Genomic DNA, 27064 nt, shown 5'->3' with positions numbered 1-27064 from the left:
CCTGTACAACTACTCAGATAAATGAAACCTAAACTTCAACTTTCCTTCTCTTTTCTACAATCATGGAAGCCCCCCTTTGTGCCAACATAGAGAATAAAAATGATTTCTGGTGTAAAAAATTTCCAACATATTAGTGGATTTGTGAGCAAGGAATTATTTGTTGCAGCAAATTTCACTTTTCTATTTTCTCACTTTTTTATAGTTTAAGAGGAAGCAGCAATTTTAAAGGCAACTGATGAAAAAGCGAACTGTGGAGGCAAGAGATATGTCAAACCTTCTGATTTGAGGGTCTAGTGACATCACAACAGGTCTTGCCTTTGTCACCCCATATGTGATTCTCTTACCTGCAAGGGCCTCTTCCTGTCTCAGTCAGGGCATACCTCTTCAAGGCTCAGCTAAGGTGACACCTTAAGGAAGCCTACCTTGCTACCCCTCTATACCAGCCTAAGTTAGGTGCTGCTGCTATGTGTTTCTGTACACTCCAGGTCTTATTTTACAGTTCTCACCACATCGCACCATTACTTTGTTGTTTATGTGTTCATGAACTTGTTGAGGGCAGGAACCATGTCTAACTTACCACTCTATTCCTAGCACTTTGTCCAGTTGCTGATAGAGTGGATTGTACTATCTGTTTATTGGAGTTATGTAAGCTATGATCAGGTGTTTATATTTCTGTCTGCCCCGATGAACTGTGATTGCCTTGTAACCAAGAATGAGGTCATTTGTCTCTGTCCTCTGTCCCTAGTATAGGGCTGGGAAATGTTTGCTGAAAGTACAAATGGGTGGACGGTATCTCTCCTTCACTCTGTGATGCTGTTGTGGCCCAAGCAGGCCTATGCTTCTCCTTGTTCTCAGTGTGGTATACTGACTCAGTGCTCTGCAGGGTTGAGAGATTAGATGAATGCAAACCAGCATAAATGCAACCCAGGCAAAGGAGCTCAACTGCGCAAATAAAAGGTCCATGACAACAAAATACCAGGAGAATTCCCATGTGGATGGATGAAAGGATGGGTCTTAATCACGTGCATCTGTGGGAAGCAACTTTTCTATCAAGTCTTGTGAAAACACTGTTATCCTGGTATTTTAATAGCAATTCACCCTCAGAAGTGTTTGGCAGCTAATTTCTGTAGGAAAAAAGCCTTGCAGGATGCCCATTTTATACAAAGGAAGAGAGGACACAGAAAGAGTGTGATTAATGCATAGCCCTCTTGAGAATTCGTGCCTCTGGGTGCCTCGTTTAAGTAATCGCATTGTTCCCAGCTGAGCCCTCCGTCTTGCACTCCTGGTAGATTTCCAGGCACACAACTTCATGAACAAAGTAAGAGAGCCCAGAATTTCATGAGAAGCACATTTTTGGCTTAACTACCAAATGGACAACTTAGTTGCAGCCTAAAGCAGACAACACAATTTTATCTTCTTTTCTTCCAAAATTGGTATGCAATGGGCAAAAAGATGTGTCCCTAGAGGTAGTAGAAGGGCGGAAAATGTATGGCCATGGGACCACACTAGAGTACCTTCCCTGACCTTGAAAATCAGAAATAACAAAAAAAATTACATGGACAGTAACAAAAGCCCCAATGCTTTTCATTTAAATGTGTGCTTAATATTCTTACATATTATATGCAAAATTAACTTTCATTTCTTCTTTAAGGAGGGATTATTTCATGAAGTTAGAATATTGTATGCTGCTATATGTTTCTTAGGAAGATCTGAAAAGTTTGACCCACATCCCTAAGTGAGCACCAATATTTGGACATTCATATTGTTTACCTGTAAATTATATACCACACAATTTGTCCCTGTTTCCAATGAGAACACTAGCATGGCTGTCTAGGATCTCAAACCTACTAACAATCTTAAAACCATTTTTTTTTTATAGTTGGTCCTTTCACAAATTTGACTTGAAAAGAAAAACACTTTAAAATGTGGCTCTTGGAAGTGTCTTGATGCCCAGTCTGGGGTTAGCCTGGGGGTGGAGAGGGTCTAAGGCCTCTGGGCAGTGTGCGGGACAGAGACAGCTTGAAGTGTCCCTAGGGAGATTAAAGCCAGGCCCAGTTAACATTCACATTGCCCTCTTGTTCCCTCTCTAAAGAGACAGAAAGAAAGAGTGGGGGAGAAAATTAAACATCTTCTAAAGTCTCTAATCCTACCAACACTTGAAGTGCTTTATTGTATACTTAGCTTTAGAAAGAGAGCTTCTAAAGTTTCCATAGCTACTACAAATAGAAGGCGTGAGCCTGTTTGTTGCAAAACTGCCTGAAAGAACCTTGCAATCAGGAAGAGGGAGAGGATTCAAGAGGGCTGGGCAGCTCTTCAACAGAAAGCAGGCCACCAGGACAACGTGGCCTTAAGGAGCAAAGGGAAGGTGAGTGGAGCCGCTGTCCTGGGGACTTTTCTTGGGTGCTGGAAAGCAGAGTAGGGACAGCCTTAGGGTCAAGTTATGGGCCTGTGGACTTGGGCAAGGTTGCTGACTAGGTATTAGGAGGGCAGACACATGTCAGCTGGGAAATGATGATATAGACGGTTAGGGACAAGGAGAGAACTGAGCAGATTTATGTGCCAAACCCACTTTAACGAAAAGCCACGTGAGTTAGAGATCTGAAACTGGAATTGTCTAATGAGAAAGATTCTATCTCACTGAAGATGAAATCCTTCCCGTTATTAAGCCCACGGATTTCCAGTCCCACAGATTACTAAAACATAAGCCCCACAACAGCAGTGGCTTGGTTTTGGTCACTACTTGGCCCTGCCCAGGAGCCCAACAGCAAATCAAGGTTTGCTTTTGTAAGGCTACAAGCTAAGAACAGTTTTTACGTTTTTAAATGGTTGGGGAAAAAAAGAATCAAACATATACTATTTTGTGACGTGAACATTACTTGAAATTGACATTTCAGTGACCATAAATAGTGTTACTGTAACCCAGCCCAGAGCCTTGCTCTGGCTGCTTTTGTGAGAGTGAGACGGTAAGGCTGCCATGCCCGACTTGCTCACTGCGTGGCTCTTCACAGAAAACTTCACCAGCCTCCGGCCTAGAACATGGAAGGCTCTCAACAAATACTAGTTGAACGAATAAATGAACTTCAAAAAGTACTGGTGTTGAAAAAACCTACAACAAATTAAATGTTCAATGTTTTGTTCTGACTTTTTTAGAATATGTATATGTGAGCACCATATGTATATGTTTAATTTTTGTTTCCAAAATATTTTATAAATCATTTTTAGAGAATAAAACCCATATAAGGCTTTAGGTGCTGCCTAACCTCCTCCTGCTGGCGTTCAGTGAGGCACAGGCCCTGCAGTATCAGGCAGCTCCTTCCCAAAGATGCAGATGCTGTGGCCCATCTCAAGTAACATTTTCGCAGATATTAACTGAAGAAGTTTTCAGGGTCCAAATTAGCAGTTTAGTCTTTAAGTTGTTCTGAAAATGTTCTGCACTGCTAAGACCCTGAAAATCCCAATTTCTGGCAGCCAAAGAAGACACTGAAAGAACAGTCAGAACTGTTGTTCTTCCTGCTGAATTGGCCTTCTCTGGTGGGTAGAGCTTTCAAGGGGCCTGAGGGCGGGTTCTCCCTGGGTCTCCCTGCATGCTGGTTCTCTGACCTGTCCTTAGAACTTGCTGGAACTTCAGAGGCTGCTGGGAGGGTGAGCTGCGTGCAGCTGTGGACCTAAGAGGGTGGCAACTGCCATGCAGAAAACATGTGTGGGTGGGCCTGCAGCAGAGAGGTTCTGCAAGAGGAAATCCCCCTGATAGCATTACCATTCTTTTACAAAGCACCGCAGGTTTTTCCTGCATAGATTAACTCTTTCCAAATGTCAAGAGAGATTTTCATTACTTTAATTTTAAAGTTCATTTGACTTCTGCCTTCATCTTCTCTTGGTCTTGACTCTCATTTCCGTCATTCAGTTAGACTCTAGACTCTTCTTGTTCAGAAAATGAGTGCAAGTCTTTGCTGTGCATGTCGGCAAGGTCTCCTTGCCTGATGCGGGAAGCCAATGTAGGTTTAGTAACCACTGCAAACCACCCACTTTGGCTCCCTCTTCCTTCTCCAAATTGTTGGTCTATCTAGGAAATGATTTCCCTCCGCATTTTGTATTTGAATATGAGGGAACATCTGTGGCTTAAAGGAGTGCTGATATGTACTGTGTATTGTAGTGTATTATATCTTAACAACACTTAAACATTAAAGCTAAAATCACGTGCATATGTACCCTCCGATTTACCAATTAATGGTTAATGGCTAACACTGAAAGTGGTGAAAAACAAACACAGAAAACCAACACTAATAAAAGAGGATGGGGAAACTGCCAGATTTGTAAACTGTAGGTCACAATCTGAAGAATATAAAACATTACTTGTGTTTAACATATGCTATAGGAAGGCACAAAGAGCTTCAGTCTTATAGAGAAGTCATCTCAGAAACACCATTGCTCCAAAAGCTGAGGCTGCTTTTCTAACCTCTAAATCTCTAGAGAAACAGAGCATTAAAAAAGGGATACACGTCCAATAAATCACCCTGCTGAGTTTTGACAGAAGTACCCAATAGACAACCATCAACTAGAGAAATGATCTCTGAGCTTCATCAAAATAAGCCCTTTCTTAGACTAGGAAATGAAGGCCACATTCGCTGTCCTCAGGTGCACAAGATACTGCTGGCCTTTTAAAGGGGGAGGGGAGGCTTAGAGAGAGTCATAACTCCCCAGGCCTCCTCCCTGAAGCCTGCCCCCCCACCCCCCAGCAACCTGTCTTCTGTGTCACCCCAGAGGGCTAAGGTCCTTTTGCCCTTCAGCAGTACCGATGTACAGGGCCCGGGCCGATTAGCAGAGGGCTGCACGCTGTTGTCATTGCCATGCCTCGTGAGCCAGCCACCCCGGAGGGCAGTGCTGGGCAGACAGCACTTTCAGCGCCCTGCCCAGATGCAGTCATCGTGTATACTTCCCACTCCAAAGATTCTGTGGCTGAGCCACGGCTGCACTCGCAGGTACCTCATATCCACGGGTTTTTCTGGTGGTGAAGGATCCTAAAGCCCTGCAACTAATTTTGTACATTACATGTTCTGGAATCACTTTACTAACCACTTGAAAGCAGAGCATGGGACAAAGTAGTCACAGTCTGGCATCAGCGTCACAACAGGTTTTAGGATCAGAAACAACCAATACCACTTCTAACTTAAACCACAGTAAAGGGTTTGGGGCCATGAAGTCGTTCCATTTGTATCTGGGGCAGCTGGGGAACTGAGCACATCAAATACTCCACCTCTCGGCAACGCTGCTGGTCGTGCCTTCCCAGTAGGCTGAGCCTCCTGTCTCCTTGGCCCTTCTGTATCCCAACACACAGATCTGGGGGCATATTTTAAATATCTGCTGGATAAAAGCCCCTGGGGACAGTGACACCACTAGCTCTCCCAGCAGGTCTGGGCTAGGAGGGAGATGTCACTTGACACAGGCATGCAAATATGGGGCCCTCCTGCTGCAGGGGTGGGGGGTGTAGGAAAAGAGGTTTCTGGAGACAATAAACTTTAAAGGAAACAAACTGCCCTGAGCCCCAACTAGCATCTAAGGTCACTGCCAGGCAAGCAAGAGGAGAGGATGCTAAGTAACCTCTTTGGTCACATGGTCTTGAGGATATGGGGACTTATAAATGGAAGCCTGGGGACACTTGGTAGGAACTACTGGGAGGCACAATGCACTGTTTTCTAGGTTAGAAAAAGTTTATATTTGGGACAAGAGAATCATCAAATAACAAGGTGGCTCAAATGAATTTCTGTTCATGGAGGGCACTGCTACCTTTACAAAGGTTTGCTTAAAACCTTTGTAAAAGAATTAATGTGTGTCTCTGTAAGCCGAGACTTAAACTGGTATCAGTTTATCTGTATAAAATAATAATGGTAATAATAATAAACAATAAAACAACAGCAGCAGCTATCTGGGCCCTAGGACAGTGTGTGTCAGGTGCTGGTCTAAGCATGCCATAAGAAGTATCTGGGCCTTGCACAAACCCATGTGTGGGTTGCTAATCTCATTTTACTGACGAGAAAACGGAGACATCAGGAAGGTCGAGAATCATCCCAAGGTCACACAACTCAAAAGGGGCAGAGCCAGGGTTGGACACAGGCAGTCTGGCTCCAGCACCTGCCCTCTCAGCCACTATGCCACAACACCTCTGAGTTCCTGCCCACTGTCACGGTCAGCCACTAAGCTATGTCCATCAACCAATAAAAAGTAGGACAGGGTTTATGAAATCCCAAGTGACAAAACAAACAAACAAACAAACAAACAAACAAACAAACCTAGAGATACCAGTCAGAGGGACAGTTTCTGCAAAGTACCTTTGGAAGTAGCAGCTCAAAGTCAAATTAATATTTGGAGTGGAAAAAAATAATCCCTTCTAAATTACAGAAGATTAGTGTTGGTCTAGCACTAATGACATTCCAAAATTAATAAAGGTATAGCCAAGGGTTAAAAGTAGTTCTGAGATAGAATGGATTAAATGAAGAACGCAAATCCTGGCGCTTCTGGAGGATCTGAGGACAAACAAGACATAGCAGACAGCAGAGAGCTGGGCGGCTTGCTCCTATGCCACACGGTCTCACTACCATCCTGGACCAGTGCCACCCCCCCACCCAGGAGGATCTGCTCCCCAGGGCCCCACCGGCCATGCCACCTGCCTCCTCAACCCTATGCCTCCCCTCCCCTCCCTGCCCCACCAGGCAGCTCCCAGTTCAGTTTCAGGGGGAAAATTCTCATTTAACTATTGAAATCCAATGTTTAACAATTTTCCCTCTTCTCTACAAGCAATATGCTTCTTGGTACTTACACTGGAATTTTAGAGTAAGGGAATTAGATACAAAAACGAATTACCATGAATTACTCCACCAAATGTGTCAAGAATTTAAATACATCTTTCATTTAACAAGTATGAAGGCGTTAGGCTAAATGCTGTGAAGACAATAACTAGAAGGGTCCAGGGCCCTGCCCCTGTGGAGGGACGTTCTAGGGGTAGGCAGGCACTGAGCCAACAGGCAGAACGTGAGGAGGGCAATGGGACAAAGGCGGCTATGGGGGAACCACGTATGGACACGGGTGGGCAGAGAAGGCCTTTCTGAGAAGTGACGTTGAAGCTGAGACCCAAAGGCTCAAAAGAAACAGGCACCTGAAGAGGTGGGGCCACCGCTGTAGGCAGGGGCAGGCCACACGGAAGCCTTGAACTTGGAGGATGTTAAAAGAACTCTGGACAGCTGAAGTGGAAGGAGGGCAAGAGGACAAGGTGGAACCAGGCAGAAGGAGGCCAAGGCCAGATACCTGAAGAACTTTCAGGTGACAGAAGGTTTGTCTTCTATTCTACTGAGAACCCACAGAAAGCAGCAGCTCTTCAGCAGGTGGGTAGAGGGGAGCCTACAGGGAGGTCAGAGGGGAAGTGGGGATATGTCAAGAGGTATCATGGCCACAGCAGGATTCTAGAGTAGGACCCATCTCTACAGGCTGCCCAACTGTGGTAGGGGATCACAAGGCTGCTTCTCCACATCAGAACCTGGACAGGTTCTACAAAGGGACCACATGAGATGATGTCTGCTATGTGTCCTGCCTGGTCCTTGGCCCCACCCGAGCACCAGGCTTTGTCTCAGCTCCACTCCAATGGCATCCTTTTTCTTTGCCTATGGAGATTCCTCATCCATAAAAAGAGGAGACAGACAAAATGACCTCTAAGTACATCAAATGACAGCACAGGAGAAATGAAGGGCCCAGGAGGCAGCAAGTCTGGGCTCATGTTGCAGCCCTGCTGACACCAGTTTGTGCACATGGCCAGTTAAAAGCCTTTGTACTTCAATTTCCTCTTCTCTAAATTGAGGATGGATCATCGTATCTCTCTCATAGTGTGGCTGTGAAGAGTAAATCATAATGCCTGGCATGAAAGAGGCTTCAATAAATGTCAGCTATTATTGTTATCAATTTAAGGTATTTACTGGAGGTCAACAGAGAGAGGTTACAGACTTGGGGTATTATAGAAAAAGCTAGACCAGATCACCTCTGTCAATAGGAAAAAAACCCTGCTTATCAATACTCGATTATCAAATCCATTTGTTCTCTAGCATCTCCCCAACTTACCTCAGGATAAGCGAGCTGTTTCCCAGCTGGCATCTGATGCCACATGCAGATTTCAGTAAATATGACTCAACTTCTTAAAGCCTCCTCATTCTGTCAACTTTTTTTTTTAGTACCCCTATTATTTATTTATTTTTAATCCATATGTTTTATTCATCTGTCCATAAGGTAGATAAAAGGAGCATCAGACACAAGGTTTTCACAATCACACAGTCACATTGTGACAGCTGTATCATTATTCAATCATCCTCAAGAAACATGGCTACTGGAACACAGCTCTACATTTTCAGGCAGTTTCCTCCAGCCTGTTATGCCTTAACTAAAAGGGTGGTATCTATTTAAAGCGTAAGAATAACCTCCAGGTTAACCTTTTGTCTCTGTCAACTTTTAACCAAATGATGGAGGGAGGGAGGCTCGATGGAGTTTGTATACACATTCACTTATTTACCCAATAAGGTCTGACTCAGTACCCATTATGGGAATGATCCTGTGCTAGGTGCCAGGGCCAGATGCTGAAGTGAACATGATACACAGTCCCGGTCTTCGTGGAGCATTTGTGGAGAGAAATAAATATGTAATTACAAACTGACAGAACAGCTAAAATGTTAAATTACAGGACAAGCTGAAACAATAAAAGGGAATCAACTTGAATGTGGATCATGGAAGATTTTTTGTGAATAAATAACATTTAAACTATGCTTGAAAGATTACTGGAGTTAAGAGGGGAACTCCAATTGGACGAACAGTGTGTGAGAATCCTGGAGGAGGGAAAGAGCGGGGAGTGCTGGTAGAAGGGAAGGAGCTTGTGTGCTGAGAGGGAGGCTGGGGTTGTGGGCCTACAGGACTCAGAAGAACTGAGACAACAGCTGAAAGCACAGGAAGACAGCCCTACACATACTGCACTCCCTGCCTTGAGAGGGAGAGCAGACACAGCTTGCCCACTGGGAGCCCACAGTAAAGCACAAGTAACACACCCTGGCAAGAGCTTAGAGGTGCTGGGGACAGAGGAGAGGCTGCCTGAGGGTAAGGGCATCACTCATTCATCTGGGTAACCCCAGTGCTGGTCCTCTAGCCTGGCACATCAGACTGAAGGCTCCATGACCGCAGAGACAGAATCTCTGTTTTGGTCACAGCTGTATCCAAGTAGGTAGGTGACACAGCAGGAACTCAAGACATACTGCTATGTAGATGAACAAAAGCAGTAAACTGACACCAGTAAACTGAATCCAGCTATACAGAAAGAGGTACGCAAGGCTGGTTTAATCTCCAGCTTTGCTCTACCAGATAACAGGATGATAAAGCCAAAGAAACTAAGATGTAGTATCAGTGCAAGGATAGAAAAAGATACCAACATATTGGAGAGCAAGAAATTGAATCATGCCTGTAAGGACAATGACTGAGAACAAGAACCCTGGGTCTTTGTAGCACTGTGGAACTGTATAACCACAGGGGAACTAAAAGAAACCAAGCCTCCATGATACACAAGAAATAAGAATCAGCTTCTGAGAGATTATAGATCTAAATGGGAAAGGCAAAATGATGAAGCTTCAAGATGAAAATACAGAAGAGACTTCAGGGTCTTCAACAGGACACAAAAAGCTCTAACTATAGAGAGACAGATATATTTGAGAACATTAAAATTAGGAACTTTTAGTCATCCAAACACCAGACGTTAAAGTCAGGAAAGAGGGTGGCTCTGAGGATTAGCACTAATGAAAAGGAGCACAAAGAAGCTTCTTGGGTGATAGGAATGTTCTTTATTTCCATCTGGGTGAGGTTACAGGAGTGTATACATATGTTGAAATATACACTTAAAATCTTTACACTTTACTATATACAAGCTATACCCCAATGAAAATAATGATTATAACAATAAATATACTATAAAGAAAGTAACAAAACAAAACAACAAGCCACAGGATGGGATAGAGTATTTCAATACAGAAAACTGAACAAAAGACTCAAATCGTGAAGAGAGAATTCCTATGAATCTGTTAAAAAAAAAAAACCAACCAAAAAAACACAAAATATAAGCAAAAAATTTGAACAGATTCTTCATAAAACAGGAAACCCAAATGGTCAGTAATCATTAAAATGTGCTTGTTACCAATCAGAGAGATGCTAAAAAATATCACCTTGACATGTTAGACTTATTATTGGCAAAAGCTTAAAAGTCTGACAGCCTTAAGTGTTGGTAAAAATATAAAGTGATGAGAACTCTCCTATTCTGCTCAAGGGAGTATAAATTGGTACAAAGACTTGTGAACAGCTTGGTGTCATCTAGAATAAAGCTGAAGATACACAAGCCCTAAGACAGAAATTTCACACCTAGGGAAAAAAAACATGTGAATGAGTGTATCAGGATACATGCATTGTGGAAAAATGTACACAGCAGTATTAACTGTAACAGAACGACAGGGGAAATAAACCTAATGTCCACCATCAGAATGGACAAATAACATGACATTTTTTTGCAAGGGAAAACCAGAAACTTAGACTACCTGTGATAATTTGAATGATTGTGAATTTTGAGTGACAGAAGACAAGGTTTGGCTTACCCAAAGTACATTAAGTGTGCATGTATAGGTGCTGGAACGAGGGAAAAGCTAGGGAAAGCAGCCACCAGGTCAGGTAGGGGAGCATTTTTATAGAAATGGGCTCAGGGGAGTGACGTGGGGTTTTCTTTTGTGACCTGGGTATTGGTTATATGGACGTTTGCTTTACAATGATTTCAAAACTGTGCTTACATATTGTTTTCACTTTTCAACATGCATGTTTTATCTCAAAACAGTTTTTTAAAATTAGGAAGATGATTGAACTAAGACTTGCAGTGAGAGGTGCATCTGCTAAATCAATGTCACAAACTCTGTCAAGTTGATGCTAAGAGATATTCCCCCCCCACCTCCCCCCCCAAAAAAACCCCCTTCCTAGTTCTGAGGGAATTCACAAATGTCACCTGAGATGGGCAGTGCCTTCCCAGCCCAGGGGTCAAACTTGGTGTTCTGCCTTCCTATGAAGAAACGCAACAGAAGAGGAGGTTGGGGTGCTCACCGTCCCTTTCTTCTCGAAAAACCATTAGAATTTCACGTTGCCTTCTACTTACCCCTGGAAGAAACATGGGAATAAGAGTTGTGCTGATCTCCAAAAGTGCTTCAGCAGAGGAAGACAGAAGTAGTTTTGATTCTGGCCTATTTTTTTTTCTCTCAAAAAACAGGGAAAATACTTGTTATAGACTTTTCCTATCTTTCATTAGAAAGTGCAGATTTCTATTTGCATTTAGCCAAGTCATCATGTGTGAGCTTCTATGAAAATGTAAAATGGGGCCACATACCAAAACTGAAGGAGAGACTATCTGGTAAAAGTAAGACATGCCACATTCCCGCACAAAACCTCAAATGCAGGGTTAGGTCTCCATAAAAAAATGCACTACATCTCCTAGTTTTTGCTTTTCCCTGGCTTCTGTTCACCAATGAGGCTTTTCCACAGTTTGTGGCCTGTTTTCAGCTGCACTCAGTTAGCTCTGAAAAAATGTCTGTCCACTCTCCAAATGGCCTTTCCTGGTAACTCACAAAAGCAAACTGCAATTGTTGGAGAGGGAAGAAGTTTGACTTTTAGCCCACGGCCAGGGGCTCACAAGCTGCAGATGTAATGCCTGCTCACCAGGTAAAAACTATTTTGTATCTATCTCAGGGATGATTCTCAGACCAAAGAATGCTAAGAATTGAAAAGGAGAGTACATCTGAAAGTTACCTTTGTCCATTTCCTATATTTTTAACCATTGCCCAAGTAAAGGGATATATGTGGATTCACAAAACCACTGAGATAAGAAAGTTCAAGTCCCCGAGCCTGAGTCCTGATGAAGTAGTTGCCCCTGGCCCCCTAACCCCAGTGCTCCCTCAGCAGCCGTGCTCTCTTCCCTCACATTTCTGGGTGTTCTGCCACCCAAGCCATGCCTACACATCTACTGCCCGATGAGACTGCGAGCAGGGCTTCTATCTTCCTTAGCTTGGCAGTCTTAGGCCTTGGCACCTCCTCATGACATCACACAGGAGATCTTCCGTTTATAGAACCACATGTACACCCAGTATTTACTATTATTTTTTTAATCTGCTGGTCCTGAAAAGTAAATGGTACAGAGAATACTACACATCTTGCTAAGCCAAGGCGTTTCTATTTAACAGTGCTAGATTGGTTGTGGCCCACCATTGTTTTGACTCAGAACTCAGGTCATTTTAGACAAAAATATTGACATCAGTCAGGATTACCTAGAAATGTTTCTCCACGCCCAAATTTGGTTACCCAATGTCTCAAGTGTCTCACAAAATACATATTCCACGTGGCAACAGTATTTAAGTACAGCAACAAAAACAAGTTATTTGTTAATGTCCTACACATACCTAAAAGTCACTGCTCTTTTTAATAAAAAAACCAATACAAAAAGAAAACACTGGCCAACTATGAACTTGGGAAAAATATATACAACTAAATGGTCGTATTTATTAAGCACAAAGCATACTCCAGGAACTCTTCTATGCACTTTATATGTAGGCAATCATACTTTCGTCCATTCCAAATTCATTTTATGGATCATTAATAACAGTAATACCTAATATTCCCTGACCACCTTTTATGTGGAAAGCAATGTAGAAAGTAGGTCTCTCTCTCTATGTATATATACATCTTCTCATTTGATCCTCACAAAACCCTGCTAGGTGGGCATTGCTGTCCTCATTTTGCAGAGGTCGAAGTGAAGGTTCAGAGAAGTTAGGTAATCTGCTCAAGTTCACATAGCTGGTGACCTAGGTTGGGGAGCCACACCGAACCAACGAAGCCAAAGGCAAGTTATCTCTGGCATAGTTGGCATTTTATTGTCTTTGTCTTTTTAAACACTAATGGGATATTTGTCAATATACTACTAGTTTACATGATGTGAGCACAAAGAATCAGGATTTTTTAAAAAATGCAATCCTATTGGAACTGATACATCCAAACTTGGAAGGGGTGCCTTGGGAGACACAGAAGCCACCATCCGACCAGCCCAGCTCTTTGGAATCATGTTCAGACCCTGCATACCTCCTTCTAAAAGTACATTTTCTGCAAAAGCAAATCTTCTCATCTTCTGAGTACTGCTTTGATTATGGAATTGCTAAAGTGACTCTTAAGTCAACTACCATGGAAAAGCCGAGTGACAGAGCAGATAATGTCCTGGGGACGGAGGTGAGATGCAAAGATTAAGCAACAGAAAGATATCCTAGTGATGGGTAAACTCTGTGCTGAATGCAGTTTCAAAAGGAGACATGAGTGCTCGCTGAACAGACAGGCTCAGTGGGCTTGAGGTGCAGCCACCCAACAGGTAGTGTCTGAAGGAAGCCATCTGCATATGAACTCTAAGCTGCTATATTAGTCTTTATTACTTTATGGTTTAATTTTATATATTTGATATACAAATTCTGAAATACAAAGTCAAAAATTATGAAAGCTCTTTCACATGCTTTGTGATGTGGTGCTGCAGAGAAAGCAAGGGTGAGGCAGCCACCTGCAGACCAAAGGGACACCCTCTGTAGCCCTTGGGAACAGTGTGCTCTCACCTTCTGTCCTAAGTATGCCCAAGGATGGCTGGGTGGACAGACTATCTGAAAAAACGATTTTGTATAACATTTCACATTTTGTAGTTTTAGAATTAAAAATACTTTCTTAACTAGTAAACTTTACAAAAGCTACTAGAGACGATTAAAGCAAGCTTATTTGGGCATGGAGTTTTAATATATTTCCCCAGTGATACTCTTTCCCTAAAATTCACTCTACTCACTAGCATGAATCTCTCAAGAATAAAAGGAAGCTGTGGATATACGATGTCAAACATAAGGGCCCAGAGCTGCACTCATCAAAGTACATCAGTAAAAGTACATCAGTAAAACTGACCAGGAGCAAATCCAAAAGATGGCCCTTTTCCTTTCAGGAATAAGAATTATTGGCAATAAATGTTTGAATAAGGTTTTATATTCATTCAAATAAAATTTACACGGTAGTCTTGAAAACATTACTATTGGTTACTATAAACCCTTGAGAATTAATAAATTAAGAATATAAACTGTGCCATCTCAAAGCAAGGTAGCTAAGGTGACAGACAGAAACTCCCAGGAAGTGGCTTCCAAAGGCACTTACACACTGCTTTCTGCACAGAAACCGGCTAAGTCAGAGCAGGGGTGGGGCAGCCAACTGCACACCTTTAGGAACACCTATACACCTTTAGGGACACCCACAGGGCCTGGCTGAGCACCTCTCCTTGGGGACAGTGTGTGCCCACCTTCTGACCAAGTAAGAGAAATCTGAAGCAATCTTGCTGTCTGTGCAAGTGGACGAGGAAGACAGAGCCCGGTGCATGCTGTCTTCCAAGAGACACAGAGGCAGTTGGGCTAACTATACTTGTCAAGAAAACCCCAAGGACAGGCTCATGTGGGGCTGCAGAAAGCCTGGTGCTGGGAGGAGGATTTGGAAAAGGCTGACCAATGCAAAACCTTTTGTGAGGGAACAAAACCTCCAAGTTTTAGTTTCTACGATTTTAGGGATATAAGAAAATGAGGTAACGGAACTAACACTAAGTAGACAAAATCTGAAGGAGTACCACTTGACATATTTAATTTCAATGTCTCATTTGAAAACTCTTTGCTAAAACACCTGAACAAGGAAACACAGTCCACTTCTGTGAAAGCCCCATTTATGACAATATGTCTGACTCCTCAAGCTTTCTGCTTCAAGACTGGAGAAACAGTTGCTGGGATACCGTGAAAACCACGTAAAGCAGGTCTCCTTCACCTTTCACTTTGAATGGATCTATTCAGATGAAGCCGTAAGCATCTGGTGGTGAGGGGGCCTTGGTGGCAGCATGCTGTGCGCTCATCAGCCTGGGGGTGGCGCCAGCGCAGCTCCAATCCTCCAGCCCACAAGGCCTCACTTCCCACAGGCTCCAGGGAGAATCTGCTAACCTGGGAAAGGCTTCGTGTAGGGGCACTTGCTTGCTTTGATTGGGGAAAACTATGGGGTTTACATATCTTCACTTACACCAGGGAGGGGTAAGGTTCAATTAGAGGCTTTTGAAAACAAATTTAATCATTGGGAAACCATATCAGAAGTTTTCATCTTTTTAAAGCAAAACAGCATTAACAGATTTTCTAGTTTTTAATTAATGTCATTTCAACAACAGAACACATGATTACTGAGTGTTTATCAGTTAATTAATCCTGTAGACATAGAAATAAAAAAAAGATAGACTTTCCCCTTGACAGCAGGAAAGACTGATGTCAGAAAAAATAATTTCCGAGCCACTTACTGTATGAATATTAGACTGGACAAAGTGAGATATTAAAAGCAGAAATGCATTACTTTGTGAATACAGTAAGTACACAAGTTCCACTGGTGTGGAAATCTGTTGAAATCTTTTACAAACCAAACCAAATTGTCACAGCATCCCAAGAGGTTTATGACGTCCCTGAACTGCCTGCCTCTCTCTGGCTACGCTGGGCAGGCAGTCATGAGCAGGAATACCCCTATAATTAAAGTATGGACGTTGTTTCTATGTTTATTCTAAAGTTTCTGCATTACCCCAAGCTGGAGCACCAAGAACAGAACTTCCCAAATTGGAGTTCCAAAATGCACAGAAGAATCGTAAAGACTACATGAAGACCTGCCACAGACACCTGCTTAACACAAGCCTTCTCACATTTTTCATTTTAGTACCCTTTTCTCATATAATAGCTATTAATACGTAACAGAAAAAATGTTCTTTGGAGAAAGGTTGGTAACATTCCCAACAGGAAGACATGCACAACTGAAGTGAATGAATGGGAAATGGACAGGGACCCGCTTCCCAAAAGGCTCAGTGCATAAGAACCTTCACACTGTGATTATCATTTTAGATCAAATCAGAGTAACGGATTTCACTAGGTGGTTATTACGTGCTAGATGCTCAGAAAGACTGATTCACAATTAATTTAACTAAGATTAAATTAATTTAACTAAGATTAATTGTAGTGACAAAGTTATAGACCCACCAGTCCTCCAAGAAAATACAGCTGAAAGAATAATACAAGTGAGTGGCTAAAACTCCCAGTGGAAGTTTGCACACTAGAAGCAGGACAACAGAGCAAAGCCAAGCATGCACAAGTCCCAGAGTCAGCCAGACCTGGTTTGCTTCCTGATCCTGTCACTGACAAGATCTGAGAAACTGGACCAGCTACTTCAACTCTGAGAGTGTAATTTCTTCATTTGAAAAGTGGTACTAATAATTCCCAACAAAGAGGGCTGTCTTTGAAATTGTGCAATATTGTGTGTGTAACGGTATATATAGCATAGGATGTGGTATACAGAGATCACTCAACAAATGATTTTTTAAAAATACTATTAATGTGAGGTTCAGTAGTGCATGCCCACATCTGCAGTGAACGTCTTGATGAATTTTAACATATGTGTACGTCCATATGACCTCCACCGAGATCAAGATTTAGAGCATATCCAACCCTTATGTCCCTCCTCTGACAATCTTCACCCTGCTACCCAAGATAACCACTATTCAGTCTTCTAGTAACTTAATTTGGCCTGTTTTTGTACTTCATGAAAATGGAATCACACATAAAAAGAGTATCTACTCTTTTTTGGTAATCTGGCTTCCATTGCTCAGTGTTACGTGAGTGAGAGTCATTCATGCTGTTCTATAGAGCAAGCGTTCATTCATCTTCGCTGCGTGTACTATACCACGGTCTAACTAAACCACAATTCACTGATCTATTCTACCAGTGATAAATACCCGGGTTGTTTCGAGTATGGAGCCATTGTGAACATTCCTGCACATATCTTCTGATAGACATTTGTGTTTATTTTTTTGAGGGACATTCTTAGCACTAGAAATGTATATTTAGCATTAGCGGACACTGCCAAAAAGTTTCCCAATGATTATTTCAGCTGAAATGTAAGAACTGTAAGAAAGCTCGGGTGCTTCATGTCTTTGCCATTACTTAGTACCATCATCCCCTTTATAAGCCCAGGAATTTAAATTTGCATCTCTCTAATGACTAATGACGCTGGGCCCTTTTCATATGCTTACTGGCCAGGTAAAGAGCCATGCAAGTCTTTTGTCCATTTAAAAAACATGATTTGTCTTATCGTTTCCTTGTGGTTTCATAGCAGTCCTTTATATGTTAAGGATATAAGGCCTTTGTCAGATATATGTAATGCAAATACCTTCTCACTTTTTCTTTTATGGTTAGTGCTTATTGGTTAGACTTCTTGTGTCTTGCTTAAGAAATCTTTGTCCGACCCAAAATAATAACAATATTCTCCTATGATTTCTTCTAGAAGCTCTTTATGTTTTGCCTTTAACATTAAGGTCTATGACCCATCCTGAATTAACATTTGCAAATAATGTGACGTAGGTGCTGTGGTTCTTTTATTTCCTCTTTATGGATACTCAATTGGTCTAGCACCATATATAGAAAAGACCATTCTTTTCACATGCATTTATAGTATATATGTGAAACTGATTCTGGACTCTCTTTTCTTCTCTCTGGTGTTACTATTATTTGAATTTTACCACTGATTCACAGTGGTAAAATTCACACAGATAAAAACTTGCCTTTCTAATAGAGATTAACAACAATAATACAATATTGGTACAAGAACACGTATTTGTTGAGAAACTGTGACATTTCACTATCACCATAACCTGTGGGGATAGGTCCCATTTTGTAGATAAGGAAGCTAGACCTCTCTGGTTAAGTGAGCTGCTTGGAAGTTAAGAAGTGGCAGAACGAGAATCTGGGCTGTCTGGCCCCACGGTTAATACTTGTTCCACTATACCACACTTCCTTAACAGGGAAATGTTGGGAAAACTACTGTTGCTTATTATTCCTACAGTCTGCTACATTTCTGCATGCAAGTGAATTTTATTTTCTTACAAATGAGGCTCCTCCACTGTGTGACTTAGAATGGTTTCTTGACCAAAAGAGGGAAAAGAAATGAAACAAAACAAAGTTTCAGCAGCTAAGAGATTTCAAATAGTGTCGAGAGGTCATTCTGGAGATAATTCTCATGTATTCATTATATTGACATTCTTTTATAGTTTCTAATATGCTAGTTTCTAGTGTATTAGAATAGCTAGAAGGAAATACCTGAAATTGTTGAACTGTAATCCAGTAGACTGGATTCTTGATAATGACTGTATAATGATTGTATAATGATTTATAGTATGATCATGTGATTGTGAAAACGTTATGGCTCACACTCCCTTTATCTAGGGAATGGGCAGATGAGTAATAAAATAAAGCCAAAAAAAAAAAAGAGAGAGATAATGGGGGGCAGTGTAAGAGTTATGGAATGTTTGGGATATTTTTTAAAATTTTCTTTTTGGAGTAATGAAAATGTTCTAAACTTGATTGTGGTGATGAATGCACAACTATATGTTGATACCGTGAGCCTGATTATATACTCTGGATGGATTATTCGGTGTGTGACTAAATCTCCATAAAACTATATTTCAAAAAATCAAACCAAAATAATAAATGAATAAACGTGGCCCTTCAAACACACGCACACACACACACTCTCTCTCTCTCTCATACACACACACACACAAGAAAGGGAGAAAGAAAGAAAAAAAACAGAACAGGAAAAAAAAACCTCTATTTGAACTCTCATTCTATCCCTGCCCTCTCCCCCAATAAAAACAATTAAAAGGAAAAAGAAAAAAACCACATCAAGGATAACCAATGAAAACATAGATCAAAAAAGAATGAAAGAAAAACATTTCAAATAAAGTTCAGCTGTTTCTATTTGGAAACAACAACAACAAAAAATCCCACTTGCCACAATAAACTGACAAATAAGAAATTGACTCTGTGGTAGTAGAGCCGGAATTTTCCGATGGCATCTGCTACTGTGTCATTACTGTGGGCGTGAGTAGGGAGAGGGAACAGCTGGGCCCTGGTGGGCTGTATCCCCGAAGCAGCAGCAGAAGCCCAGGGTCTTCCTTTGGAGTTAAGCTCCCTTTTGAGATATTGCCTTTTCCCTAGAATTGGAAATCCCTCTTGGACTTGAGAAGATAACATCAAAGAAACAGAATGTTAAGCCTTCCAGCCTTGTGCCTGGCTCAGTTTCCGGCTCTAGTTGGCTGTGATGTGTAAAATCTAGGGCCATGGAAGTATTTCACACGATCCTCACCACAGATTTCAGGTGGGGAACGAGAATTGCTATCCAAAGGAATCACAAGTGCCACACCTCCAACTCATAAAGGATGTGTATGTAGATTATGTGAGCAATTTACTCAGTCATTGGAGGATGGAGGCTTTTTTTTTTTGCATTAGCTATGATTCCTAGTCTGAATATATCTAAAATGTCCATTGTGTTTTTAAACATGAAATACAGAAGGTAAAATCAATAAAATCTTGGCAACTGTTATTAGAAGATAGAAGAACGGATTAAACCAAACAAATCTGAAATAATATCACTGTCATACAAGTTTACCCAATTCACAAACAAATAAAAAAACCCAGGGAGAAATTTGTGCTTAGAATCCCGCCCCCCATAAATAAATACACGCAACAATTTATTAAGCCACTGTTTGCTCATTTACTTGTTCATCCCCTTAACAAGCCATCTAAGAGATATTTATTGGGCACTTACTATATGCCAGACAGTGGCAAATGATGTTGAGATGACTCATAAAAAAACATGGTCCCTCCCCTCATGGAACTTGGTCTAGAATGGTAATAAAGACATAAATGCACAGATATTTAATTTCTGACTATGACAAGCAGAAGGAACAGAAGAGGTTCCAGGAGAGTGATAGAAAGGGGAGATTTATGTTAGGCTGGGGCTTCAGGGAGGCTTCAGTAGAAGAAACAGCTGGAGTCGCCATACAGAGTGAGGGTGAGGCAGGCAAAGAGATCAGCAAAGCTGACAGCTTTGAGGTGACAAATTCAACATATCTGAGAAACAAAAACATAAGTCTGGCTAGGGAATGCTGAATAAGGGGGAGAAAAAGATGAAATAAAAATAATGGAATAGGTAGGGGCAAGAAGATCATACAGGAACTTTAGGATAGGAGAGACTTCCAATTTATTCTAAATGTTATGGAGAATCTGGAAGGTTTTGTAAACATGGGTGTGATGATGTGAGGTGATGGTGGTGGGTGGGATTATGTGAGGTGATGGTGGTGGGAAAGTCAGGGACAGAGAGGAATGACCCAAATTAAATGAGCCAATTTCGGTTTTCAAAGCTCACACTGAATGGATGGAGAATTGAAAGTTACCTGGACAGGTGACAGCAGAAAGAGGATGATGAGTTAGGAAGGCTGGAGATGAAAGTCTGGACTAGATGGTGGCACTGGAGAGGGAGAAGAGTAGATGGACTTGGAATTTATCTTGGAGGAAGGATCAACAAGACTCAGTGATGCTTTAGATACGAGAAAATGAAAAAGAAAAAGCATCAGGAAAATCTCCCAGGTTTCAGGCCAGAGCAACTGGATGGATGGTGACAGTCCACCATTTACTGAGAAAGAAGAGACCATTTTGAAGGGGAGATACTAGTAGTTTAACTTTGACAAATTAAGTTTGGGAAATTGGTAAGACATCCACAGTGTTGAGTATACAAGCCTGAGACTCAGAAGAAATGTTTATTTTACAGCCCAGAGGATATCTAAAGCCATGAGAATATCTAGAATACAGCTCTACGTCCCTACCTCCAGCACTGTCATCATTTCTTGCCTGAGTGACGCAGTAGTCCACCTATAGTTCCCTGTCACTCCGCAGATCCTGACAAGGGTCTGGGCCATAACAGGTGTTCAATAAACACCAAATGAATAAACAAATAAAGGAATAAACTGATGACACTACTTGGGGAGGAAATGTAAAACAAGAAGAGTGTTCCTGGATTCCGGAATGCCTAAGAGCATTTCAACATTTAAAAGTTATGTACAAGAGGAAGCAACAAAGGAGACCAAGGAGGAGGAGCCAGAAAGACATGAAGAAAAGCAAAAGAATGTACTACCATAAAAGCCAAGAAAAGAGTGCTATGTTAAGAAGGAAAAGATTAAATCTGTTGAATGCCACTGAGTTTTAGTAAGATGAGAACTGAAAAATATCCATTGATTTGGCAATATGGTGGGAATTAATGACCATAAGCAAATGAAGAAAATCATGACCATACTCACTTGTCTTCACTTTTGAAGCAACCCCCCCCGAAATGATTGCAAAGGGATTTTGAGAAAGGCAGAAATTCTTAAGAACAAAAAGAATTTCAGAAGTTAAAAGGCAGATGGACAAGAAATAAAGAGGGCTGCTGTGGCTTATGATTGTATAAGGTACTCTAGCAAGTGACTTTTTAAGTTAGGAGCAATTCAATTTGCCCTGCAGAATCCTCCCAAAACTCAATTGTTGGTGAGCACATGTACCTCTTTAAAGGAAGGTGAAAGTAACAATTAAAATAGAAGGCTGGTTTGGAAATTTGTTTAAGTAGTAGGTGCTCCCCTGGCCTCAAGACCCCCACCCATCACCTCTAATCCTCTTCTACATCTCAAGAAGCTTGGGAGATTCACTGATTGAATGAAGAGAGTAAAACAGAGACTTTCTGGCAGGGAGGACACCAGGCACAGTTGAGGGTGGTGATACAATGCTGGGAATAGAGGAATTAAGTGTAAGTACACATGTTAAAATGTTGAGATTATACAGCCATGCCCAAAAAAATGTTGACAACAGGCATATACTGTCGAAGAGATTAGAAAAATGGAGCAAAAGAAAAAACATTTTCAAAAAAAGATAGTTCCCACTGAAGAACTCACATTAAAGGAATTTCTAAAAGGAGCACTTCAGGCAGAAGAAAAATGATCCCAGATGGACAGAAACTTAGGAAAGAGTTAGGGGTGAAAAAAGTGGTAAATATATGAACAGATCTAAACAAACATTGACTACAGAGAGCAACAGTAATGTCTTATGGATTTAAAAAAATAGAATTAAAATACGCAACAACATAGCATACAAGTTGGGATGGGGCTGAGATGCTAAATGGTTGTCCAGGAAGAGGGGTAAAGGTTTGAGAAACATCAAACTTGCTTAGTTAAGGTTGCATGTTATAATTTCTGATGAATCCAATAACACATTAAAAAAAGAATAAATAACTTTAAAACTGGTAAAGGGCAAAAAATGAATTATTAAATATTCCAAATATAATCCAAAATAAAGCAAGAAAGGGAAGAAAAATAAAAATAGGAAGTACAAAATAGAGAGAGTGAAACATAATATATCTGAATTATTTTAAATGCAAATGGGCTAAATTACAATAGATCAGACAAAGATTGACAAACTGGATTAAGAAAAAAAACCCAACTTCTGTTGTTTACAAGAGATATATCTGATACAGAGAGACTAACAATAAAATGACTGGAAAGGTTATACAATGCAAACACCAACCAAAAGAAAGCTGGGTGGTAGCTATATTAACATTAATTAAAAAGATTTTAAAGGAAAACATATCTTTAGAGAAAAGGAGGCTCACTGCATAATGAAAACAGAGATATTTCTCAGGACCTGATATGTACCTTATTGCAGCTAATAGCAATACTTCAAAATATAAAAAGGAAAATTTTTTGTTTTGTTTTGCATGGCAGGCACCGGGAATTGAATTCGGGTCTCCAGCATAGCAGGTGAAAATTCTGCCACTGAGAATTTCGTCACATCATCCAAAAGGAAAAATTTTTATAACTAAAAGAAGAACTAGACAAATTTGCAATTATGGGCTGATATTTTAATACACCTCACTCTGCAATTGATAGATCCAAGTAGATGAAAATATTTGTAAAAGGGTAAACGTTCTAAATACTGCAATTTACAAACGACTTAATACATATACAGGATACTGAGAGAAAAGGGCATGAAACAAATATTTGAAGAAATAATGACCGAAAACTTCCAATATCTGATTGGGACATAATATATATGTCTAGGAAGCACAATGAACTTCAAGCAGAAGGGACTCAAAGAGATCTATTCTAAGACACATGGGGGTCAGGAGACCATGAAATAACATTTTAAAAGTCCTTAAAGAACAAAACCTGTCAACCAAGAATTTCATATCCAGCAAAATTATCCTTCAAAAGTAAAGGAGAAAAAAAAAGAGTAAAGGAGAAATCAAGACATTTATAGATAAACATTACCAAAAGATCTACCCTACAAGAAATACTAAAGGGAGCCCTTCAGGCTGAAATAAAGATACTAACCAGTAACCCAAAGCCACACACAAAAATAAAGAACACAGATACAGGTATTTACATAGTGTGCTCGTTTGAGAGTGTTGTATATCCCAGAAAAGCCATGTTTTAGTCTTGATTCACTTTTGTGGGGGAAGCCGTTTCTTTTAATCCTAATTCAATACTGTTTGGAGACTTTTGATTAGATTGTCTACATGAAGTGTAACACACCCAACTGTGAGTGTGACCTTTTAATTAAATGGAGATGTGACTTTGCTCATTCCAGGTGGGTCTTGATATTAGTTTACTGGAGTCTTTAAAAGGGGAAACATTTTGGAGAAACCTCAGAAATAACAGAGCTTCAGAGCTGACAGAAACTTCAGAGCAGATCTGACACAGATGCTGACCCTTGGAGAACAGAGATATGAATGTTTGGAGATGCTTGGAGCCTAGCAGACATCACCATGAAATGTAAAACAAGCTAGAACCTGAAAAGAGCCACGGGAAGCCAAGAGATGAAACCAGCCCTGGAGAAGTAAAGTGAGGAACCTGCAAAGGAACAGAGGCTGAAAGCAATGGAGCCCAGGAGCAAGGGACCAGCAGATGCCAGCACATGACTATCCAGCTGATGGAGGTGTTTGTGACCCAATGGCCCTCCTTGAATTTAGGTATCTTTCCCTGAATGCCTTAGGTTGGATATTTTTACAGGTATAGAACTGTAAACTTGTAACCTATTAAATTCCTTTATAAAAGCTGCTACAATTCAGGTATATTGCATTCTGGTAGCTTTCAAACTAATACATATAGGTAAATATAAATTCTTGTATTACAGTAAATTTTATTTTCACTGCTTTTCCCCCCATATGACTTAAGGGCAAATGTGTAAAACAATTTTTAAAAACCATGAAAACAGGCATATCATAGATTTAATCTAAGTCAATAACAAAATAAAGGAGTAAATGAGATATAGAGGAGTAGAGTGTTTGTGTACTACTAGAAGAAGACTGGTACTAGTCAACCTAGGCTATTATTAGTTTAAGTTGTTAAGTGTAATGACAAAGGAACTTTACTAAAAAATAATTGAAAAACAGAGAGAAAGAAAGAATGGAATCAAAATGGTATGCCACAAAAAAACTAAATACAAAAAAGGAGATAATTCAGTAACCGAGAAACAAAAACATACAAGACAAAGAAAATAAGCAGTTAAATGGCAGAAGTAAATCCTTCCTTCTGAGTTATTACTCAAAAAAGTTAATGGATTAAACTTCCCCACCAAAGGCAGAGATTGGCAGATTACATTAAAAAGCATAATGCATCTAATATGCTGTGTATAAGAGATTTACTTTAGGTACAAAGACATAAAGAGGTTGAAAGTAAAGGGATAGCAAAAGATATTCCATGCAAACAGTAATCAGAAGAGAGACTGAATAGCTACATTATTGTTAGACAAAATCAGTCTTAAGTAAAAAAAGGTTAAAAGACAAAGAAGGATATTTTATACCGACAAAAGGTATAATCTAGCAAGAAGATTTAACTATAGAAACCTATATGCCCCCTCACCACAGAGCCCTACAATATATGAAGCACAAGTGGATAGGTCTGAAGGAAGAAATAGATAGTTCTACAATAATTATTGAAAATTTCAATACAGTATTTTCAATAATTGACAGAATGTCTGAAGAGGAGATCAATAAGGAAAAGAGTGGTTACCAACACTATTAATTAATTAGACCTAGTGAACATATATAGAACATTCTACCCAGCAACAGAACATATATTCTTCTTAAGTACATATGGATCATTATCCAGAACAGACCATATGTTAGGTCACACATAAAATCTTAATAAATTAAAAAATACTGAAATCATACAAAATGGAAAAAAGAAATTAATAAAAAAAAGGAAAACTTACAAATACACGGAAATTGAGCAACTCACTAATAAACTAATGGGTTTAAAGAAGAAATCACAAGGGAAGTTAGAAAATACTTCATGATGAATGAAAACAAAAATGAAAACATAACATACCAAAACTTACAGGATGTGGTAAAGGCAGTGCTCAGAGGGCAAATTATAGTCCCAAGGCCTACATTAATAAAGAAGAAAGATCACAAATCAATAATCTAACTAAAGAGCTAAAGACAATGGAAAAAAGAGCAAACTAAACTCAAAGTTAGAAGGAAGGAAATAATATAATTAGAGCAGAGATAAGCAAAACAGAGGATACAAAAATAAGAGAGAAGGAACAAAATCAAAAGTTGGTTTTTAGAAAGGTCAATAAAATAAAGAAAACTTTACCCAGACTGACAATGAAAAAGAGACAGTGGTCACAAATAACTAAAATCAGGAATGTAAATGGGGACATTATTACTGATCTTACAGAAACAAAAAGGCTTATGAGAGGGTACTATGAACATTTACATGCCAACATAGAAAATCTAGATGAAAGGGACATATTCCTAGAAACATACAAATTACCTAATCTGATGCATGAGAAATAGAAAATCTCAACATTACAGAGACTAAAACAGTACTCAAAAACCTCCCAACAAAGACAAGTCCAGGACCAGATGGATTCACTGCTGAATTCCCCAAACACTCAAAGAAGAATTAACACCACCCCTTCTCAAACTTCCAAAAAACCAGAAGATTGGTGAACACTTCCCCTAACTCAGTTTATGAGTCAGCATTACCCTGATCCCAGAGCCAGATAAAAACAGCACAACAAAAGGAAATTACAGACTAATACCCCTTATGAACATACAGGCAAACATCCTTAACAAAATATTGGCAAACCAAACCCAACAGTATGTTAAAAGGATCATATACACCATGACCAAGTTGGATTCATTCCGGAAATGCAAGGATAGCTCAACATAAGAAAACCAATGTAATACACCACAATAATAGAATGAAGGAAATAAGCAACATGATTCACTCAATTAATACAGAAAAAACATCTGATAAACTCCAACATCCTTTCATGATAAAAACAATGAGAAAACTAGGTATCCATCAATAGATAAACAGTTAAACAAAATGTGGTATTTCCATATGTGGTAGTTCGATTCAGATGTCAAGTTGGCCAGGTGAAGGTGCCCAGTTCTATTGCTCTGGACAGGAGGCAATGGCATGTGAACCTCATCTGTTGCTAATTACATCTGAGGTCGGCTAGAAGGTGTGCCTGCTGCAATGAATGATGTTTGATTTAATTGGCTGGAAGCTTAAATGAGAGAGCTCACCATAGCACAGCCAAAGTAGCTCAGTGTACCTCATGTCAGCACTTGCAGCTCAGTCCAGGCCTTTGGAGATACAGAAAGGAAACACCCTGGGGAAAGCTGTTGGAACCCAGAGGCCTGGAGAGAAGGACAGCAGAGATCACCCTGTGCCTTCCTATATAAGAAAGAACCTCAGTTGAATTGGAATGGAGAGTAATTGCTTAATGGGTGTGAATTTCTAGTTTAGGATGATGAAAATAGTTCGGAAATAGAAGTGAAAGTTACACAATTTTACGTCACAGAATTTTTCACTTAAAAATGGCTAAAATGATTTTTATGCTATGTATATTTTACCACAATTAAATCTAAATAAATTTTAAAAACTGAAAAAATAAAGGAGAAGAAAAATGTAAGAAAGGAAAAAAAAATGAATGGGGGTGAGGAAGTAAAGTCGGGATAACTAGAGAATCCTTTGGAAAACTTGGCTGTGAGCAGGAACAGTAAAAGACAGTGT

General features: G+C 40.2%; 1 protein-coding gene and 1 long non-coding RNA gene across 2 annotated transcripts in view; one reads left to right on the top strand and one right to left on the bottom strand.

The window, feature by feature from the left end:
- The window catches only part of ATXN10 (ataxin 10), a 288405-nt gene that overhangs the window by 2759 nt on the left and 258582 nt on the right, over positions 1–27064 (bottom strand). The gene's annotated exons all lie outside the window — the stretch shown is intronic.
- LOC143691128 (uncharacterized) overlaps positions 2243–27064 on the top strand; it is a 60267-nt gene continuing 35445 nt past the window's right edge. The window contains exon 1 of the long non-coding RNA XR_013179354.1: positions 2243–2365. This is a non-coding gene — a long non-coding RNA (uncharacterized LOC143691128). The remainder of the gene's footprint in view (positions 2366–27064) is intronic.

The sequence above is a fragment of the Tamandua tetradactyla genome, chromosome 7 (assembly GCF_023851605.1).
Source record: "Tamandua tetradactyla isolate mTamTet1 chromosome 7, mTamTet1.pri, whole genome shotgun sequence".
In the NCBI taxonomy this organism is placed as follows: Eukaryota; Metazoa; Chordata; class Mammalia; order Pilosa; family Myrmecophagidae; genus Tamandua; species Tamandua tetradactyla.
Note: the sequence above shows the minus strand (reverse complement) of the source record. Positions and strands in the feature narration are given on the sequence as shown.